The sequence below is a fragment of the Macaca nemestrina genome, chromosome 2, assembly GCF_043159975.1.
Source record: "Macaca nemestrina isolate mMacNem1 chromosome 2, mMacNem.hap1, whole genome shotgun sequence".
Lineage (NCBI taxonomy): Eukaryota > Metazoa > Chordata > Mammalia > Primates > Cercopithecidae > Macaca > Macaca nemestrina.
Window position 1 is genome coordinate 26,733,605 of NC_092126.1, and position 17,768 is coordinate 26,751,372.

The 17,768-nt window shown below is 39.5% G+C and overlaps 1 long non-coding RNA gene across 3 annotated transcripts in view; it reads right to left on the reverse strand.

Annotated features, from left to right (window-relative positions):
- Nucleotides 1-2,886: 2,886 nt before the first annotated feature.
- LOC105488911 (uncharacterized) overlaps nucleotides 2,887-17,768 on the reverse strand; it is a 320,242-nt gene continuing 305,360 nt past the window's right edge. For 2 of the 3 annotated variants that reach the window (XR_011619647.1, XR_011619648.1), the window contains one exon: nucleotides 5,999-6,126. This is a non-coding gene — a long non-coding RNA (uncharacterized lncRNA). Of the gene's footprint in view, nucleotides 3,004-3,340; nucleotides 3,424-5,998; nucleotides 6,127-17,768 lie in introns of those variants that run through there. The other variant, XR_011619649.1, reaches the window with a different exon arrangement.

Here is a 17,768-nt window from a genome sequence, read left to right on the forward strand (position 1 = left end):
TTAATTTGTTGTCAAAGGGAAGAACATTTTCCTGAGGATGAATCTAAGGGGTTGGTTTGGTTGGGCACTTTGGCTTTGATTCTGTGTTCATACAGTGATGTAGTCTCTGTATGAATTCTACAGCTATAGGCAGCATCAGTGGCATCTGATATTTCCTTACGCAGTTATTAGTGGAGGTTGTAGTACAGTTTTGCTGGCCACTGGGGTGCCAGCTAGGCCAATCTTTGATCCACAGTGGTTGCAGTGATGAGCTGGGCATGCCTGTTTGTAAACCTCAGGGTGGTGTATGCTGGCACCAGTGGGTCCAGGTAGGCCAATTTTGGTGTCTCCATGTTGTTTACTCAGATGTCAGTGGTGGCAGCCATTGGCTGTAAGGTTAGTGGGTTCCAAGGCTTCTGGCCTGCCAATATGGCATGGACAATGACAGTAGCCATAGTGTAACAATCCTCTGTGTCCCCTATGGTCTGCACTAGTGTTGGCAGTGGCTGAAATATGGTGGGTGGGCCAGTCTCCATGTCTGCAGGTAGCACATATTAGATAGGTGCCAGCTGGGGTGGTAGTGGCTAGGTACATAGTCCCAATGTCAGTCTCCTGGAAGGAGTGTTCATTCAGGTCCCAATGGTGGTAGACTGCACTGGACAATCGCCTGGTCCCCAAACTGTGAACTCTGGCATGGGAGGGAGGGGAAAAGCTGGGTTATGCTGGCTTGTTATAAGGTCTTCAATGGTGTATACAGTGTTTGGCCATGGTCAGGAGGGGTGCGGTGGACCCTAGTCCACAGATAACATGCTTAGGTAGAGGGTGGCAATGGCCACACTACTTCCCTGCCACTGGGGGAGAAGGAAGTGCCACCTTCAGTGACAGTAGCCTAGGCTAGTGGGTGATAGAACACACTTCACTCATGTGTCAATGCAGGTGGTGCTTGAACTTCAGCCCTAGAGTCAGCAGTCAGCTCTTTTCTTGTGCCTAAGCCTCAGCAGCCCTGGGCTCCAAGACAGTGTGAAGTCTGTTGGGGGTGGGGCTCTAGAATGGTGCCTCACTCATGTGTCAGTCTTAAGGGTGGAAGCATGTGCCTCAGTTGCACCTCCATGCTGGGTGCAGTAGCTCTCAGTCACTTGTGCCTAAGCCCTGGGGGCAGCAGCTGTACTCTCTTACACATCAGCCCCAGGGCCACTGGGTCCAGGACAGTGTGTAGTCTCTTGAGGGTGGAGTCCTAAAATGGAACCTTGCTGTAGCTGCTTAGGTCTCGGGGAATGTGAAAGATGTAGTATGAGCTTCCTCCCTGGGGCAGTGCCTGTGGTACAATTTTCCAGCAACTCCTTGTGTTAGTTTCAGGACTCATGAGAGGGCTTGCCTGTGTTCAGGATTGTAGGAGTCCATGGTGAGAACGTGGACCCCTGAGGGTCTCTTACTCACCCTTTCCCTAAATTGAGAAGTCTTTCTTGGCTCCCAGGTGATCCTGGCTGACCAGGCTGTCTGGCTTCCTTCTCCTTCCTTGCTTTAGGTGTTGCCTCTCAATTTTCTGTTGAATTCCAGTGTTTTCTTTTGGGCAATCCACTAAAACTGTGATTTTTTATTCACTATTTTGGATCTGCTTCATGGAGGAAGTGAATAAAAAATTCTTTAGTCAGCTATCTTGAAACCTTCCCCTGAAAATGCCAAATGCATATTTTGTTTCATCTTCTCAGTGATCACCAGAGAAAAATATTACCATCCCCTATTACAAATGTAAAATAAATAATATCATGGAAGTCAAACAGGTCTCCTGAGATAAACAGTAGGTGATCTTTGGAGAAAATATCTAAATCAAGAACTTCAATGCCTATTTTTTTCTATCAAACAATGTCAGATTTTCTATCAAGCTACTTCACAGAGAGAATAACAATTTTATTGAATCTAGCAAAAGAACAGATAACTAGACATCACTTTTAGTACAGAACAAACGTTCAAACTTTTAATTAAATTTGTTTAGGAATAATAATAATGGCAATGATCACAATGATAATGATGATGATGGTGATAATGACATTGAGCTCATTTCAAGTTTAGAGCATATCACTGTTTTTCTACAATGTTTTCTTTCACAGTTGAGTGATCTAAGGTCTTAAGACCAATGTGCAAAATCTGTGCCTGCTCACCTACTGTTTCACTGCTCTTATCAATACCTGTTGTATTCAAATATCAGTTTTCTTTTATTTAGTCTTCAGTGTGTTGCAGTTGCTTTAATACGACGATGAGATTGATGTTAGAAGGGTCATCAATTACCCATCAGCAATAAGATGCCTTGCTGAATTTAAATTGTTTCACAGAAGTCCAGAATCTCAGAAACCAGGGCTTTTGGGCAAGGTGTTTTGCCTGTCCCCATTGCCTATGAGCAACTAATGAGGGGTAAAATGTAGAACATAAAGTAAATATTATTTAAGTGGTAGAACAGATTGCAAGACAAAATTTGCCTTCCAAATAGTACCCTAAAAGCTCTGAGAACTAAAATGTCTCTATCATTTAATGGATAATTCTGTTGTAAACTATGATACATTTGAGACTAATTGCCTTTCAATTCCCGGTGCAATGTCTGCACATCTTAAGATCTAGGGCAGATGACATGATGATTAAGAGATAATTTTTATAATTCTTTACAGTTTTTGAAGTGTTTAAAATAAATAGTATTAACTATTAAATAACAAAAGATGGCCTGAAGCAGTGTTTGTCCTAATGTGGTACCTGGCCCACCCCTGTCAGAATTATTAGGAGAGCTTGTTATACAAATTATTGAACTCTACCCAACAGAGAATTAGAATCTCTAAAGGAGACGCCCAGAAACCTTCCTGTTTCCAGCTCTTAGTGATTCCTATGTACATTAAACCACCATCTAAAAGAGCTGCTAGTTCTGACAGTACGGCCTTCCTTTATAGTTTTCGGCATGATACAGAACACTGGAATACTGTCCCTACTGTTACCAGGCTTCTTCCACCAAAAGGGTTTTTCCACCTTGGCATCGATTTTCTGTAATGAACAGATACATTATTTAAGTAGAAGATACATTAAGCATTAAGGTGAAGATACATTATTTTAGAACTTGATATTCATTTATACTATATCTCTTCCATAGATAAAATAAATAATTTGGAATATATATACATATATATATTTATATTTCATGAATAACATTATGTAACTGCTACCTTAATGAACTTTCCAAACTGATGCTATTTACTAATACATGAGCATAGGCTAATTATATATATATATATATATATATATATATATATATATATAAATAAAATGTAGATACATCAGGAACAAAATGTACACACACTCACACTCACACACACACACTTACTCATTTCAGGGATGCCTCTTTAAGTCTCCATAATAAGGGACCAGAATATGGCGTTTCATAGATATAAGCATTATGCAGAGAAACTGGAAAAAAATGAGAGGGTTTAGATACCAGCTTATAAGATTACATAGCTAAGGTAGCTTCTGGAAAGTTTACATGCCTCAGATATCTATGCATTCCACTTCAGGGACAAACTACAAACAGTATATTGAGAGGCCAAATCCTAATGGTACCCAGAGTGACTACATTGACTGCCCCTGCCTGTCATCCACCATGCTTGAAAGGCTTAACATTTTGGAAACCAGTAGTTTCAAAGAGTACAAAGACACTATTCACTGTAGTGGGAATCTGAAGACTTCTGTTTCCACCATGACTATTTTAGATTTGCAGAGCATGCTTCCATAAGTGAGTCTTCCTTTCCAAAACGTTTAGCTTATGAGGTTGGGTGTGTTCTATTCTGCAAATATCAAATGGCTCCTGCACAGACACCTGTTTCATGAGTAACATTATGTAACTGCTACCTTAATGAATTTTCCAAACTGATGCTATTTACTAATACATGAGCATAGGTTAATTATTTATTTATAGTACTCTGTACTTAAAATCCCCCATCTGTTAGATGGAAATACTAGTAATATGCCTATATCATAGTGTTCTTATGCCAATTTATTGATATATATATATGGCATTTAAAATGGCACCTGGTACAGGATAAATGCTGTGTAAATATTACCATTATTGTTATAATTTTCATTATTTATCTGTAAGTCTTATTTCTAAAAAAAAGCAAGAGTTCTTAAGCCCAAACTAGTGTTTTAAATGAAAAACACATATTTTGTATTCATGATTGTGTATGTATGTTTGTGTGTGTGTGCATAAATCATCTATTGGTTTGAAAGTTAGTGTTAAGGTAGAAATGTCTATGCATGTATTTGTGTGTTCTGGGAGGTCTTCAGAAAATTTAGTTTGAAACAAGAATATGTTTAAAAATGTAGAGGAGTGTTTGGTGTCGATGTAATAATGGCTACTATTATTAATCACCTATAATTGATCAAACTTTTTATATATTTAATCTTAACTAATTTTTATAAAATTTCTGGGAGGTAAGTTTTATAAGCTTATGAAAGAGATAGCTGATGGTCTAAGAAGTCAAGCAATCAAAGCAAGACAAAATAGCATGTAAGTACTGCAATGGATATTCAGACCCGAGTTTTATTACTTCAAAGCCAATTGCTATTTCCACCCTGTTTAATCATCTTGTTAATTAATGAATATTTAATTAGTGACCACTAAATGTAGTGATGCTAAGATTTCTACTATTATGTCTCATTATTTAATTCATCCATCCATTCAGCCATCTACCCATCCAATGAAGATGTCTTGAAACAGCAGTTTGTTAGGCAATTGGAATTTTTTTTTAAAGCCTAAGACATAGCATCTGTCTTAAGTTCACTCTTTAGGAAGTAAACACATATGCAAACAAATAAATGTGAATTATGCTGGGGGGAATATACAAAATGTTATGAAAACTAAAAGAGAGGCTACCTAATTTCCAGGTGGAAGGGGAAGAAGGGAGGTCAGGGAAGGCTTCCCATATGTTAGAGCATTTCAGAAAGAAAGGTGAGTCAAAGTCAGACACAGTGACTCAATCCCAACAGTTTGAGAGGCTGGTGGATCCTCTATCCACTCGAAGCGGGTGGAACAGCTGAGGTCAGGAGTTTGAGACCAGCTGGGCCAACATGGTGAAACCCCCTTTCTACTAAAAACTATACACACACACATAAATTAGCTGGGTGTGGTGGTGCATGCCTTTAATCCCAGCTACTCAGGAGACTGAGGCAGGGGAATTGCCTGAACACAGGAGGTGGAGGTTGCAGTGAGCCAGGATCGCGCCACTGCACTCCAGCCTGGGCAACAGAGCAAGACTCCATCTCAAAAAACAAAACAAAACAAAACAAAAGTTGAGCCAAATGTTTTCTTGAACTACACAGGAAGGGATGCCATGATCTTTCTAAAGGATGAAGTTCTGCTCTACAGAGGCTGAGCAAGTATTTTCCAAACAGATAGAGATTTAGACATATTTGGCATTCCTACAGAGATTTATTGGAACTTAGGCTGATTCCATTGGTTCAGCTACATAATTTCTCACACAATTATGTGTAAAATTATTTAATGTCATATCTTGTATCACTTTTTTCCTGTTACTCCACTCCACCATCCCCCTCCTCCAACTTCACTGCGAGATTCTTCAGAAGAACACTCAAGCTGTGAGTTGACTGGCAATGAAATCAGAACATCTCTTTAGCCAATTCCCTGTTCTCACAGGGGATTCAAAAATGATATCTGACAAACATCCATCCCTTTAAATGAAACTCTCATCCTAACATTGTTTCTGTAACAACTGGAGAACTTTGAAAAACAATGCTTCATCATCCCCTGAAAACCAAAGCACTTTCCACTTGTGATAATAATTTACAGAGGGGGAACAAAGTTTGTGTGGTTTTTAGATTCAACACAGGAAGAACAGAACATCAAGTGCTATTCAGACTGAGAGACAAAAACTTGAAATTTCTCCTCAGTGAATAAAGTTATTTGGAGAGCCATTTATTTATTAAAAATCTGCGTGTTGCTTGGATACAAATTCACAACAGGCACATAACTTCCCTGAATTAGCTGATCCTGGAACGCAGTCCCCGTGCGTTGTGATCGTGTGGTACCCGGGGTTGCCAAGCCAGCCCCCAGCCCCTCTGGGGCAGCGTGAAATCTGGACATGTTCGTCTCTTCTCCTGGTGGAAGAAAAAGATACAGATCTGACTCTTCTCAGAGAATTTGCTGAGAAATTCCCAGGTTTAGTGTGTTGCCTCTTGATTATTTTAAATCATAAGAAAAGCACTGATTCCTGAGTAGCTCTGCATATATTGTTTAAAACACACTTTTGGTCAAACAAATGAAAAATCTATTTTATTGCTTTGGGTTACATACATTTGCTTTGCACATTCTTCCCAAATATCTTTAACAAATTTCTGATGAAAAGGTGGTGAAGTAAGACCGTTGGAGTGGGGATTCATGAAGAGGGGTGTGGAGCATTGAAAGAGAGGAAAGAGAAAGAGGAAAAAGTTCTCAGGGTTCAGCGATGTGTGTAAACTGTTAATAACTACAACAAAAATCAAGAGGTTGAAGTGTTATGGGCATAGTTTGACTTAAAATAGAAACATGTTTTCTAAGCATTCACATTGTCCAACAGTAAAGAACCAGTGTACAACTGCTGCTGAGAAGACAGGCTTTGGAGACACATAGTCTGTGTTAGAATCCTGGCTCTGTGTCCTTAGGAAAATTATATAACCCCTGCCTCATCTTTTATACCTTTTGTAAAATGAGGACACGCATAATGCATACCTCACAAAATTACTAAGAGGACCGGGTGAAATAATATATGTAAATTGCTTAGCACTTTGCTTTACATGAAACAATAGAAACAACTAACAATCTAGTTACCATTTACTGAATGCCGCCTATGGACAGTTACAGTCCCAAGAGTTATATGTATATTACCTCACCTAATTCTTATGGTAACTCTACATTATAGGGAATATTATCCCCCCCCTTCACAAATGAGAAAACTGAGGTATTAACATACCGAGGCCCAAGGTCTCACAATGGTGAAGTAAGGATTCAAACCTAGGTAGTCTGGCTCCAGAGCCCATAGTTATAATGATTGATCATATTCTGGGCTTAGGAACATGCCCGAAATATTACAAACATTACATAAATTGGAGCTATTCTTCCTCTTATTTTTAATAACAGAGTAGATGCCTTGAAAAGCAGGAGTCTAGAACTATTTACAGGTTGATGAATAACCCTCCAAGAATTCTAGATAAAAGATGACTGCATTTTGTAGTAAATTATTAATTAGCGTTGAATGATTCTTTCCACTCTACACTGGCTTTGGGAACAAGCTAATGTGTATTTAAATCCTGACTCTGCCACTTCCAGGTCATGTAACCCCGAACAAAATGTTTAACACCTGTGAAAATATCAATTGCCTATAAAATCAAGACAATAATACCCATGTTGTAAGGATTCAATAGAAATAGTGTACATAAAATTTAGCCCACTGCTTGATAAATGCTTAACAACTTGGCAGACAATGCCAACAATTGTTAAATTACTATATTAGTTATATTTATTTAGGTTTTTACTTCTCCAATCTGTTTTAATCTATAGTCACCTTTTTATGTTGGACTACTTAATACTGTAGAGGAGACACATTTTTTCAGATGGCTCTGCTACTCTGTCATGGGAAAAGATCAGAATTGGGTTTAAGGAATTAAGGAAAGATGAAGACTGGGAGGAACCATTAGAAGTGGAGAAAGTAGAGCTAAAAACAAAGGAGGGAGTAGATATAATAGACCTGTGTAACAGACTTGTCATTTGGCCTAAATCTGCTGCTACTGCTAGGTATGGTGAATTCTGGGGATGAATGTTAAAGCAATGGCTTTCCACTGGCCACTTCCAGGGTCCATATGTACCCAACAATAATGAGAAGGGGAGATAACTACCCAGGGGTCAAACAGAGTTACTGTTCCTAGCTGTACTTTAGAGGCAATGGCTCTAAGCCTATGCCAGCTGTTGCTGGTGCCATGGTGAGAGGACCACAGCAAGTTCTACATTTGCCTTTATGACAGAGCTGGCATACCTAATGAATGAGTGGAAAGTAAACCCTGATGGAGATTGATGACCCTGACTAGAATAAATCAAGGTGACTCTCCCAAAATGGAATATATTTAGGTAAATATGTAGGGTTTAAATTATATATTTAACTATTTAGGGATATCCCTGAAATCATGTTTTTTAATATAATAATTTACCAGGAGACAAATAAATTTAGCATACTTTCTTACAGGGCTAAAAAAAGGAATTATTAACAGGTCTGTTTTCATTTTGAAGGGTTTTTATTCTTTTTTTTTTTTTTTCTTCTTCCTCTTTTTGAGACTGAGTCTAGCTCTTGTCACACAGGCTGGAGTGCAATGGCCCAATCTTGGCTCCCAACCTCTGCCTCCTGGGTTCAAGTGATTCTCCTGCCTCAGCCTCTTAAGTACTGGGATTACAGGCAACTGCCACCATGCCCAGCTAATTTTTGTATTTTTAGTAGAGATGGGGTTTCACCATGTTGGCCAGGCTCGTCTCAAACTCCTGACCTCAAGTGATCCGCCTGCCTGGGCCTTCCAAAGTGTTGGGATTACATGCGTGAGCCACCCCGCCCAGCGAGTTTTTATTCCTTTATAGGTTTCATGCTATGCAAAGGGAGGGAGAGAGGAGGAGGGCATTCTAGGAAGAACCGAGTGTCACAAAAAGAATGAAATGGAAGCAGAAAATTCAAGCTCTGTGTGCTTCTCACACTATAGTTAGGCTGTCACTAATGTGACTATTAACTTTTCATGTTCAGATTTATTATGCTGTCATTATAGCACTTTTCTTTGCTGATGTATCAAACCACTATTACATATTTGTTGGCATCTCATCTATTTAAGGGAAACAAGTGATTACCCGTTGCCAAGGAAACTAATAAGGAGTGTGCAAGCAAAGGACTGCAGAGTTCTCTTTGGAAGATAACAAGTCACTGGTATTTTATTTTGGATCACATCATACACTACCTCATTGTTTAAAGAAAAATCACTTTATCTCTTCCACAAAAATCCTAGGATACTTATTCAAATGATAAACCTAAAGACTTTTATAAAACAAAATAGATGTAAATGATATATCAAAAATATTTGGTAAAATAACATGTAATAAGCCTTCTCTAGAAAGGAAAGTTACTTCTGGAATTTTTGAAAGTTTTGATCTTTCAAATATATTTTTATATATAAAAATGTAATTTCAATACAATGTTTTCAGTATAATCAGTGGGTATTTTGGAAGTAATGCTAATTACTACAACACATATAACCCCAGTATTTTAATATTTTTTCATAACTTCAACATATATGTTCCTAATGGGCAGGTGGATGACCTCCACCATGTTTATTTAGCATCCTGGATCCTTTTGTCTCATGAGTCTGCCCTTCTCTGAAAATGTTTGCTTAATCTACAGAGTAGCACACAAACAGGATGGAGGATTGTACTAGAAAGGTTTTCCAAGGCCAGGGCTGGTAAGTCACATGTCACTTCTGCTTGTATCTCATTGTCAGAAATCAAATACATAGCCTTACCTAATTGCCAGGGAGACTGGAATATGCCATTGAGCTGTGAGCACAGGAAGAATAATAAAGTGGTTTATGAACATCTGGATAGCCTCTGCAACCCAGAGTTAAGTACAGATACTAAGAAAACACAGAGCATGACTCCCCACATCAACTTTAGTGAGTTGTAAAGGAGATATGAGAAGTTCTGGGAGGAAATAATACAGGCATGACTTGGAGATATTGCTTATTCAGTTTGAGATCACCACAATAAAGTGAATTTTACAATGAAATGAGTGATACAAATTTTTTGATTTCCCAGTGCATATAACAGTTATGTTTGTACTATAGTGTAGTCTGTTAAATATTCAATAGCATGGTGTCTAAAAAACAATGTACAGACCTTAATTTAAAAATACTTTACTGCGGGGGGCGGAGCAAGATGGCCGAATAGGAACAGCTCCAGTCTCCAACTCCCAGCGCGAGTGACACAGAAGACCGGTGATTTCTGCATTTTCAACTGAGGTACTGGGTTAATCTCACTAGGGAGTGCCGGACAATTGGTGCTGGTCAGCTGCTGCAGCCCGACCAGTGGGAGCTGAAGCAGGGCGAGGCATCGCCTCACCTGGGAAGCACAAGGGGAAAGGGAATCCCTTTTCCTAGCCAGGGGAACTGAGACACACACCACCTGGAAAATCGGGTAACTCCCACCCCAATACTGCGCTTTAAGCAAACAGGCACATCAGGAGGTTATATCCCACACCTGGCCGGGAGGGTCCCACGCCCACGGAGCCTCCCTCATTGCTAGCACAGCAGTCTGCGATCTCGCAGCAAGGCAGCAGTGAGGCTGGGGGAGGGGCGCCCACCATTGCTGAGGCTTAAGTAGGTAAACAACGCCACTGGGAAGCTCGAACTGGGTGGAGCTCACAGCAGCGCAAGGAAACCTGCCTGTCTCTGTAGACTCCACCTCTGGGGACAGGGCACAGTAAACAACAACAAAAGCCAAAAGCAGCAGAAACCTCTGCAGACGCAAACGACTCTGTCTGACAGCTTTGAAGAGAGCAGTGGATCTCCCAACACGGAGGTTGAGATCTGAGAAGGGACAGACTGCCTGCTCAAGTGGGTCCCGGACCCCTGAGTAGCCTAACTGGGAGACATCCCCCACAAGGGGCAGTCTGACACCCCACACCTCACAGGGTGGAGTACACCCCTGAGAGGAAGCTTCCAAAGCAAGAATCAGACAGGTACACTCGCTGTTCAGAAATATTCTATCTTCTGCAGCCTCTGCTGCTGACACCTAGGCAAACAGGGTCTGGAGTGGACCTCAAGCAATCTCCAACAGACCTACAGCTGAGGGTCCTGACTGTTAGAAGGAAAACTATCAAACAGGAAGGACACCTACACCAAAACCCCATCAGTACATCACCATCATCATCAAAGACCAGAGGCAGATAAAACACAAAGATGGGGAAAAAGCAGGGCAGAAAAGCTGGAAATTCAAAAAATAAGAGCGCATCTCCCCTGGAAAAGGAGCGCAGCTCATCGCCAGCAACAGATCAAAGCTGGACGGAGAATGACTTTGACGAGATGAGAGAAGAAGGCTTCAGTCCATCAAACTTCTCAGAGCTAAAGGAAGAATTACGTACCCAGCGCAAAGAAACTAAAAATCTTGAAACAAAAGTGGAAGAATTGATGGCTAGAGTAATTATTGCAGAGAAGGTCATAAACGAAATGAAAGAGATGAAAACCATGACACGAGAAATACGTGACAAATGCACAAGCTTCAGTAACCGACTCGATCAACTGGAAGAAAGAGTATCAGCGATTGAGGATCAAATGAACGAAATGAAGCGAGAAGAGAAACCAAAAGAAAAAAGAAGAAAAAGAAATGAACAAAGCCTGCAAGAAGTATGGGATTATGTAAAAAGACCAAATCTACGTCTGATTAGGGTGCCTGAAAGTGAGGGGGAAAATGGAACCAAGTTGGAAAACACTCTTCAGGATATCATCCAGGAGAACTTCCCCAACCTAGTAGAGCAGGCCAACATTCAAATCCAGGAAATAGAACGCCACAAAGATACTCCTCGAGAAGAGCAACTCCAAGACACATAATTGCCAGATTCACCAAAGTTGAAATGAAGGAAAAAATCTTAAGGGCAGCCAGAGAGAAAGGTCGGGTTGCCCACAAAGGGAAGCCCATCAGACTAACAGCAGATCTCTCGGCAGAAACTCTCCAAGCCAGAAGAGAGTGGGGGCCAATATTCAACATTCTTAAAGAAAAGAATTTTAAACCCAGAATTTCATATCTAGCCAAACTAAGTTTCATGAGTGAAGGAGAAATAAAATCCTTTACAGATAAGCAAATGCTTAGAGATTTTGTCACCACTAGGCCTGCCTTACAAGAGACCCTGAAGGAAGCACTAAACATAGAAAGGAACAACCGGTACCAGCCACTGCAAAAACATGCCAAAATGTAAAGACCATCGAGGCTAGGAAGAAACTGTATCAACTAACGAGCAAAATAACCAGTTAATATCATAATGGCAGGATCAAGTTCACACATAACAATATTAACCTTAAATGTAAATGGACTAAATGCTCCAATTAAAAGACACAGACAGGCAAACTGGATAGAGTCAAGACCCATCAGTGTGCTGTATTCAGGAGACCCATCTTACATGCAGACACACATAGGCTCAAAATAAAGGGATGGAGGAAGATCTACCAAGCAAATGGAGAACAAAAAAAAGCTAGAATAAATGGATAATTTCCTGGACACTTACACTCTTCCAAGACTAAACCAGGAAGAAGTTGAATCCCTGAATAGACCAATAGTAGGCTCTGAAATTGAGGCAATAATTAATAGCCTACCAACCAAAAAAAGTCCAGGACCAGATGGATTCACAGCTAAATTCTACCAGAGGTACAAAGAGGAGCTGGTACCATTCCTTCTGAAACTATTCCAATCAATAGAAAAAGAGGGAACCCTCCCTAACACATTTTATGAGGCCAACATCATCCTGATACCAAAGCCTTGCAGAGACACAACAAAAAAAGAGAATTTTAGACCAATATCCCTGATGATCATCGATGCAAAAATCCTCAATAAAATACTGGCAAACCGAATTCAGCAGCACATCAAAAAGCTTATCCACCATGATCAAGGGGGCTTCATCCCTGGGATGCAAGGCTGGTTCAACATTCGCAAATCAATAAACATAATCCATCATATAAACAGAACCAAAGACAAGAACCACATGATTATCTCAATAGATGCAGAAAAGGCTTTTGACAAAATTCAACAGCCCTTCATGCTAAAAACGCTCAATAAATTCGGTATTGATGGAACGTACCTCAAAATAATAAGAGCGATTTATGACAAACCCACAGCCAATATCATACTGAATGGGCAAAAACTGGAAAAATTCTCTTTGAAAACTGGCACAAGACAGGGATGCCCTCTCTCACCACTCCTATTCAACATAGTGTTGGAAGTTCTGGCTAGGGCAATCAGGTAAGAGAAAGAAATCAAGGGTATTCAGTTAGGAAAAGAAGAAGTCAAATTGTCCCTCTTTGCAGATGACATGATTGTATATTTAGAAAATCCCATTGTCTCAGCACACAATCTCCTTAAGCTGATAAGCAACTTCAGCAAAGTCTCAGGATACAAAATTAATGTGCAAAAATCACAAGCATTCATATACACCAGTAACAGACAAACAGAGAGCCAAATCATGAATGAACTTCCATTCACAATTGCTTCAAAGAGAATAAAATACCTCGGAATCCAACTTACAAGGGATGTAAAGGACCTCTTCAAGGAGAACTACAAACCACTGCTCAGTGAAATCAAAGAGGACACAAACAAATGGAAGAACATACCATGCTCATGGATAGGAAGAATCAATATCGTGAAAATGGCCATACTGCCCAAGGTAATTTATAGATTCAATGCCATCCCCATCAAGCTACCAATGAGTTTCTTCACAGAATTGGAAAAAACTGCTTTAAAGTTCATATGGAACCAAAAAAGAGCCCGCATCTCCAAGACAATCCTAAGTCAAAAGAACAAAGCTGGAGGCATCACACTACCTGACTTCAAACTATACTACAAGGCTACAGTAACCAAAACAGCATGGTACTGGTACCAAAACAGAGATATAGACCAATGGAACAGAACAGAGTCCTCAGAAATAATACCACACATCTACAGCCATCTGATCTTTGACAAACCTGAGAGAAACAAGAAATGGGGAAAGGATTCCCTATTTAATAAATGGTGCTGGGAAAATTGGCTAGCCATAAGTAGAAAGCTGAAACTGGATCCTTTCCTTACTCCTTATACGAAAATTAATTGAAGATGGATTAGAGACTTAAATGTTAGACCTAATACCATAAAAACCCTAGAGGAAAACCTAGGTAGTACCATTCAGGACATAGGCATGGGTAAGGACTTCATGTCTAAAACACCAAAAGCAACGGCAGCAAAAGCCAAAATTGACAAATGGGATCTCATTAAACTAAAGAGCTTCTGCACAGCAAAAGAAACTACCATGAGAGTGAACAGGCAACCTACAGAATGGGAGAAAATTTTTGCAATCTACTCATCTGACAAAGGGCTAATATCCAAAACCTACAAAGAAGTCAAACAAATTTACAAGAAAAAAACAAACAGCCCCATCAAAAAGTGGGCAAAGGATATGAACAGACATTTCCCAAAAGAAGACATGCATACAGCCAACAGACACATGAAAAAATGCTCATCATCACTGGCCATCAGAGAAATGCAAATCAAAACCACAATGAGATACCATCTCACACCAGTTAGAATGGCAATCATTCAAAAGTCAGGAAACAGGTGCTGGAGAGGATGTGGAGAAATAGGAACACTATTACACTGTTGGTGGGATTGTAAACTAGTTCAACCATTATGGAAAACAGTATGGCGATTCCTCAAGGATCTAGAACTAGATGTACCATATGACCCAGCCATCCCATTACTGGGGATATACCCAAAGGATTATAAATCATGCTGCTATAAAGACACATGCACACGTATGTTTATTGCGGCACTATTCACAATAGCAAAGACTTGGAATCAACCCAAATGTCCATCAGTGACAGACTGGATTCAGAAAATGTGGCACATATACACCATGGAATACTATGCAGCCATAAAAAAAGGATAAGTTTGTGTCCTTTGTAGGGACATGGATGCAGCTGGAAACCATCATTCTTAGCAAACTATCACAAGAACAGATAACCAAACACCGCATGTTCTCACTCATAGGTGGGAACTGAACAATGAGATCACTTGGACTCGGGAAGGGGAACATCACACACCGGGGCCTATCATGGGGAGGGGGGAGGGGGGAGGGATTGCATTGGGAGTTATACCTGATGTAAATGACGAGTTGATGGGTGCTGACGAGTTGATGGGTGCAGCACAGCAACATGGCACAAGTATACATATGTAACAAACCCGCACGTTATGCACATGTACCCTAGAACTTAAAGTATAATAATTTAAAAAAAAATACTTTACTGCTAAAAAATGCTAACAATGATTTGAGCCTTCAACAAGTTGTGATCTTTTTGCTGACAGTGTCTTGCCTTGATGTTAATGCCTGCCGACTGATCAGTGTGGTGGTTGGGGTGGCTGTGGCAATTTCTTAAAATAAGACAATAAAGTCAGCCACATTGATAGACTCTTCCTTTCACAAAAAAATAATTCTCTGTAACGTGTTGTGTTGTTTGGTAGCATTTTACCCATGGAAGAACCTCTTTCAAAAGTGCACTCTATCTTTCCAATCCTTGCCACTACCTATCAATTAAGTTTACGTAATATTCTGAATCTTTGTTGTCATGTTAACAATGTTCCTGGCATTTTCACCGAAAGTAGATTCCATATCAAGAAACCACTTTATTTGCTCATCCATAAGAAGAAATCCTTCATCCATAAAATTTTCTTATGACATTGCAGCAATCTAGGCACATCTTCAGGCTCTACTTTTAATTCTAGTTCTCTTGCGATTTCTACCACATCTTCAGGGACTTCCTCCACTGAAGCTTGAACTCCTCAAAGTCATCCATAGGGGTTGGAATCAACTTCTTCCAAACTTGTTAATGTTGATATTTTTACCTCCTCCCATGAATCACAAATATCCATAAATACATCCATAGTAGTAAATTCTTTCCAAAAGGCTTCAATTTATGTTTCCCACATCAATCAGAGGAATCACTATCTATGGCAGCTATAGCCTTACAACACGTACTTCTTAACTAATAATACTTGAAAGTTAAAATTGCTTCTTGATTTGTGGGCTACAGAGTGGGTGTTAATAGGCATGAAAACAACATAAATCTTGTACATCCCCATCAGAGTTATTGGATGACTAGGTACATTGTTAATGAGCAGTAATATTTTGAAAGAAATATTTTTGTGTGAGTGGTAGATCTCAACAAGGGACTTGAAATATTCAGTAAACTATGCTGTAAACAAATGTGCTGTCACCCAGGGTTTATTCCATTTATAGAGCACAGACGGAGTAGATTTAATACAATTTTTAAAACCCTAGCATTTTCAACATGGCAAATGAGCATTGGCTTCAAGTAAAAGTCCTCAGCTGCCTTATTCCCTAACAGGAGAGTCAATCTGTTGTTTGAAGCTCTGAAACCAAATAGTGACTTCTCTCCAGTTGTGAAAGTCTTATATGGCATCTTCTTCCAATAGAAGGCTGTTTCATCTGCACTGAAAATGTATCGCTTAGTGTAGCCACCTTTATCAATTATCTCGCATGGATCTTTTGGATCACTTGCTGCAGCTTTTACATCAGTACTTTCTACTTCACCCCTTTTACTTATATGTTCTGGAGATGAATTCTTTCCTTAAACTTCATGAAGCAACCTCTGCTAGCTTCAGACTTGTCTTTTGCAGCTTCCTCATGTCTCTCAGCCTTCATGGCATTGAAGTTAGTTAGAACCTTGCTCTGGATTAGGCTTTGGCTTAAGGGAATATTGTCGCTGATTTGGTCTTCTATCCAGACCACTAACACTTTCTCCATATCAGCAGGAAGACCGTTTTACTGTTTTTCCATATGCGTGTTCCCTGGAGCAGTACTTTTAATTTCCTTTAAACTTTTCCTTTGACTTCATAAGTTTTTAGCCTGTCTCAGCTTTTGACATGCCTTCCTTACTAAGCTTCATCATTTCCAGATTTTGATTTAAATTAATAGGTCTGTGACTCTTGTTTTCAAGTGAACACTTAGAGACCATTTAGGGTTATTAATTGGCCTAATTTCAGTATTGTTGTGACTCAGGGAATAGAAAGGCTCAAAAAGAGGGAAAGAGACAGAAAAATGACTGGTTGGTGGAGAATTTAGTATACACAGTACATTTGTTGATTGCCATCTTACATGGGCACAGTTAATGGTACCCACAAACAATTACAATAGTAACATCAAAGATCACTGAACACATATCATCATAACAGATAAAAAAATAACTAAAAAGCTTGAAATAGTATGAGAATTACCCAAATGTGACACGGAGACATCAAGTGAGCATGTGTTTGGAAAAATGGCACTAAAAATTGCTTGATGCAGGGTTACCACAAATCTTTAATTTGTAAAAATTCAGTATTTGTATATGACAACAAAGTAAAGCACAATAAAACAAGGTATGTCTGTAATTGGGTTTTTTGAAAAATGAATAAACATAATTTAGACTACAAAGGACAAGAGAGAGAATTGGAGGCAGTGGAAATAATACAAGTAAAGGCATAGTATAAGTAAAAGAATAAAATAAACAACATAGTATAGGCAAGGTAACCATGAGTAGTTCTGTATTATTGTTGCCAAAATATGAGATGGAATATGGCAATTGAAGAGGGAGGTGTGGTATAATACTACTACTAATAGCAGGTAATACTTCTCGGCTACTTGCTATACAATGTGCTGTGTTAGAAGCATTTTATGTGTATCAACTAATTTTGATCCTCTTAGTAAGCCTTTGAGCTAAAGATTATTATTTACCCCATTACCTCACTTATGTGTGAGGAAGTTAATTTTTCCATGAACACAGAGTGAATAAATGGTAGAGCTGGGATTCAAACCTGTAGAAATCAATTCCTAACCCATAAGCATTTGACCACTTCTCCTAGTATAAGTCCTAGTGACAATCTTGTGGGTTACAAACAACTTACTGAATTGTGTTGAACAGGGAGGAGCAGTCATAAGCAATCCTGA